A 5,332-nucleotide genomic window follows, 5' to 3' on the forward strand; every position below is an offset into this window, starting at 1 on the left:
GCTCTAGCTCAGAGAAGGATGGCAGCTCTGAGAGGTTTGGGCACCATGGTTTAGCCAGGAGGCTTTATGTTTGAGTTATAGCCAGGAGGCTCGAGTTTATGTTTGGCTTTGATATTATACCGGAGGCTTGGGTGAGGCTGTAGGGGTTGGAGGAGGCCTCATAGGGACCCCAGACTGTGTGGGGTGCCCTAGCGTCAAGAGGGTGCAATGTCCTCATAGGGACCCCAGAGGTGTGGGGGGCCCTGAGTGCAACCAGTGGGTTGCGGGTGGGGAGCAGAGACCCCGGATTGTATGCGGGGTATGTAGACCCCAGCCCCAGAGTGGGGCAGCTTTGAGATGCCCCAGAGGGGGCATGATGAGCCCCAGAAGGGGGCACTAGCGCAACCAGTGGGTTGCAGGCGGGGAACAGGGACCCCGGATTGCATGCAGGGTATGTAGACCTCAGCCCCAGAGTGGGGCAGCTTTGAGAATCCCCAGAGAGCCCTAGCGTAGACGTGGCGAGCCCCAGAAAGGGGGAGCGCACTTTAGAGGAGCCCAGCATGGGCCCAATGAGTCCCTGAGAAAGGGGGGGACTATTGAGAAGCCCAAGGTGGGCACGGCGAGCCCCGAAGAGGGGGAGCGCCATATTGAGAAGCCCAAGATGGGCGTAGTGAGCCTGGCCGTAGGCTAGTGCAGCAACACCCCTCAGACAGAGGCAAGGTGCTGCGGTTGCCCCCGAGAGGATGGGGAATAGTGGCACGGTGAGCCTGGATCAGAGAGGGTACCCGTGCGATTGGCCTGAAGGACCGGAGACCCGCTAAGGGTCCCTGAGCGGGACCACACTTTTAGAGAAGGCCCAGAGTGGGCTTGACGAGAGTCCCAGTGAGGAGCTGGGTATTAGAGAGAGCCCAGAGTGGGCTAGATTACAGGAGAGGAGGCCCGGGAGAACGGGCATGTATCGTGACAGAACAACGTCCCTCACATCAGTGAGGCTTGGGGCGTGGTATTAGGGGCTAGTAGGAGCCACATGTAGCCCATAAGACTAGGGTGCCTGGGGAGCACCCGTCATACCGGGAGACCACAGGAGTCCGGAAGAACCGCGGGGACAGAGGTCCCGAGTAGCCGTGCCGAGGGAGTCATAGGCAGCCTCCCAACCTTATATTTACCAGCAAGACGTGGTGGGCAAGAATAAGAGGGTGTCTTGGGCCGGCCTTGACACGGAGTGAGGGACCTCGAGGAGATCACGGCCCTCCTAAGGGGCCCCGCCGTGACAGTGACAATTCAGGAAAAATATCTTTCATTCTAACAAGTGGAAATGGAATATTTACAGTCTCGAGCTATCTTTGGAAACTGCATTGTGTTTTTTATAAAAAAGAAATCCCGTTAACTTATGGTCATATTCCTGGCAGCTGAGGTGCACAGTCAAATGCAGTAAATGAACTGTTTCACCATAAATCAAATCTCTGGTTTGCCCTGTCAATGAAACCATTCAAATGGATCATTTTAATGGTAAAAAGAAATTAGAATGCAGCTATATTTTATGGCACGTAAAATAAAGTTTCCTACTTTTGTAGGAAAACAGCAACAGTACTTAGGAGGATAATGTGTTTAACAATAAGTCATCTTAATTTAAAGCATGCCTAATAGTTGGATACCAATTCTGATGCAAACCAAGAGAAAGCAAATATTTTGTTCAAACCTGATTAAAAAGGAACATTTCTTTGTAAAGTTTTAACATGGTCATTTTATCAAAAAATTGTTTTTGGACAGAGTAAATATCAGCTTTCATTCTGAACTATAATTACCATTACTACTACATTCAAGGATGGTTGACATTTACTACTTCTGAAAGTTGTCGCTATATAAAGATGTCAGGGATGCCTTTAAAGGGGTAGGGGGCAGTATAGATATTTATTTCATGGTTATCAAACTGGAAGCATTCGGCTTTTGGTTCATTCAGTGGCATGGGACTGGGACTGGCTCAGGTCTCTGAAGTCAGTGGGAGTCTTAGTGAGTTAGTTCTTAATTTACTGAAGCAGTTCCTCTCTCCTTACTTAATCAATGGTATATATATTTCCCCCCCCCCCCCCCACTCATATTAAAAGATATGTCTAGTGAGGACATGTGCATGTTTGTTTGTTTTTTTCCCTCCTAGACTGACTACTTTCCTTTGCTCTGACTTGTTTGTAACAGAATCTGGGGAGGATTTTTTGTTGTTGTTGTTATCCTTATTCTAGCTAATTCACCATAGCATGAGTTTCAGCAAGACACTGATCTGTCTTTTCTTTATACTTTGGCTCCTATTGTATGTTAGTACTAGTAAGGAGTTTGTCAGTGATCCTGTATTTATTTAGACTATATTTCCTGTTGCCAAAACACCCCAGAACAAGTTGGTCTCATCTTGAAAATGGTTTAGCCAGTGTGGGTCAAAATGTATTACATACTGTCAGGTTCTCTAGTTTGTCATATGTTTTCTGAACAATTTACTGTCAAAAACTTACACTGCTTATGAAAAATTCTGCTTTCTCTAGCCCCAGTCATGTAGACTTCCAGTCAGGCATCTTTATTACATATGTATGTGTAAGTGACATGCAGATCCAGTTTTGTCAGTTTTTATGCTAGCATGCAGCATTTACCGTGCCAAAACCATTTGGCAGCAAACGCCATGTAGTGATACATTCTGACATGTTGGTACTTGATTTGCATGCTGATAATTGGTTTTCATGAATAAGAACTGGCTTTTGCTTCAAACTGTTTTGGGATATACTATAAAATTATTCAATGCTGTTCTACAGGGTTCTAAGAGAGAGAGACAACTTTGTTTTAACTTAAGGAAGGGATGTGTGCTTCTATGGACAGCAAGAACAGTAGTTACCACAGGAAACATGTTTTCATCCTTAAAGGACTTATGTACAGGTTGTCAAGGTATAATCTCCATTTTTATGTGCTGTTTTTATTCTCTATTACTTGAGCATAAACATGAAAAGTTTACCCTAACCAATCTCAATTGTTTGTACATATAAGATTTGCATATATAAAGTCTAAGATGCACATATTTTGAAGACAAAAAAAGACTTGTCATTATTTACCTTGATTTGGTATGTTAAGCAGGTCTTAGATTTTGCAGGCAGCCCAAATTCTGTTTGTAATAAAAATATACCTTTTAACATAAATCTTGATGTAATGGTACAGGTGATGGAGAACTGCAAAACAGGAATTCCAGGTGCAACATTGTGTATGGTAGACTAATGGAGAAACCTTTGCCTTCAAAATAAATATGGATGAAAATGACTGACCTGGCTAGGTATGATGGAAACTAAGAAGTTCCCCCCTAATCAGGAAAAATGAGCCTCTATTATTGGTGCCAAATATACAATTTTTTTAGACCTTATCCCTGTGTAACTTCTTAGAGAAGTGATGCTCAATATAGGATGCCTTGTGGAGTTTCTAAGACAGTGAAAAATAAGAACACATTATTTCTTTTGCTCAAGGTTTTTCTTTTGCTCACTAAATATTCAGTATTTAATACAGATAGCAGATAGTCAATATAGAGCTCCTCCTGGCTAAAACCAAAATGGAAATGTCTTGTCAAAAAGAAAGATATTGATCATCTTTTTTTTTTTTCTATAGGTATAAATTTTCTTCCCCAAATGCGTACATTTTTTTTCCACCAAAAAAAAAAAAAGGGGCCTTTTCTGAGCATTATACTTAAAAATAAGTTTCCAGTAGTGAAGGCTACACTGCTTAGAAAAAATAGCAAACTGGTAAAAACCCTAGATTAAGCTTAATTTACATTTTATTGAACTCTTTTGGCAAATAAGATGTCATCAACTCCATTAACCCATCTGACCACACTGTAAATATTCCTTACAGCCTCTGGATCAACTTGGTGCTGTACAATACACATCCCAACAACCACAGGCTTTGACCTTCAAGACTGTTTGGGAAAAGGGTCCAAATAATGATTTCCCAAATGAGTCTATCCACTAAAAAGAAGATTCTATGATTTATCTCCCTTCAATCTCCCTTTACAGTGGAGGAAATGGGGATGATCTCTGTGCTGCTAAATCGGCTATGATGTTGTGCCTATTAAAATTCACTGTTTCTTTCCCAAAACTTATACATTCCCTGTTGTCTTTGGTTGGCCTGTAGGAGCATTTCAGGGGTTGAGTGATCACAGCCAGCTAATGGTCTTCATTTGCCAGCACCTAACGTGCATTTAAATAGCATGAGTCATGTCTAAATATTACTATTACATAAAACAACTAAGTACAGATGACAACCCCTTACACAAGTTGTCCTCGTGTTCAAATTACAATTAAGGAAATGGAAATATTCTGCTAGGATCCCATGGGAGGGCTGAAACAACATAGTACAGGCAATAAAAACAACCATTTTCTCTCTTCCCTTTACTAAAGGCTTCCTTGTAGGATTGCCACCTGTTCTTGTTCCCCCTACCCTCCTCCCCTCTGGCTTCCTCATTTTGAAAGTACTCTCTCATCACTCCCCAGTTGTTGTTTTTTTTTAATAAGGTATTTGGCTTTCCACCATGCTGCTCTTATGAACTGACAGCTGAGTCTTCCCTGCCTCTGCTGTTCTAATGCAGATTAATCTACTTCAGATGCAGTCACTCTGAAGCTGAACAGGAGAAGGAGGAATACCATGCAGCATAACTCATTTAATTTTGAAAGATGAAAAAAATATTCTTTTTATGAAGAAAATTGCCAACCCTGTTTGAATCCAGCCTCTCACAGGACAACAAAATCTTCAGTTACTTACCTCATTTTATATGATGCCAACCATCCTGAAACATAGACTTAAAATCTTTAAAAATATATATATAGGGTGGGAAGGACCTTAAAAGGTCATTACATTTTAACCTGCTGTCCAAGGTTAGATCATCCCTGTCAAAACCATCTCAGAAAACTGGTTGAAAGACCTGGGAGATTTCATGACAGGAACTTTTGGGGATCTGTTATATTTTTAAGTAGCAGTTGGCTTTCACCTAGGGTTGAACAATTTTTTTTTTTTTTCCAACCAATAGTAATTTCATAAAAAAAATTCTGGAACTAAAGCTGTTCGAATCAAATTGGGCAAATATATTCAGCTAGAAAAAAATAATGATTTATTAACTCAGAGGTGTTTTGAGTTGACCTGAAACAACCCATTGACCTGCTCTTTTATTTTGTCAAAGGAAAAAACAAATAATTTTGAATGCGAGTCCAACTGAAAATGATTTTGTCCCCCAATGTTTTAGTTTAAAAAAAAAAATTGATAAAAAATTTAATTAGATTAGATTAAAATTAGATTTTTAAAAATCTATTGATAGGTCTAATTTCAATAACTTTTACAA

At 41.1% G+C, this 5,332-nt stretch overlaps 1 long non-coding RNA gene across 2 annotated transcripts in view; it reads left to right on the forward strand.

The window, feature by feature from the left end:
- The window catches only part of LOC102380969, a 4,845-nt gene extending 72 nt beyond the window's left edge, over positions 1-4,773 (forward strand). The window contains exons 2-3 of one of the 2 annotated variants that reach the window (XR_323207.1): positions 2,775-2,904; positions 4,601-4,773. This is a non-coding gene — a long non-coding RNA (uncharacterized LOC102380969). Of the gene's footprint in view, positions 1-2,774; positions 2,905-3,852; positions 3,902-4,600 lie in introns of those variants that run through there. The other variant, XR_001357609.1, reaches the window with a different exon arrangement.
- The last annotated feature ends 559 nt before the right edge of the window (positions 4,774-5,332 follow it).

Source organism: Alligator sinensis, unplaced genomic scaffold (genome assembly GCF_000455745.1).
Source record: "Alligator sinensis unplaced genomic scaffold, ASM45574v1 scaffold240_1, whole genome shotgun sequence".
NCBI classification, from domain to species: domain Eukaryota; kingdom Metazoa; phylum Chordata; order Crocodylia; family Alligatoridae; genus Alligator; species Alligator sinensis.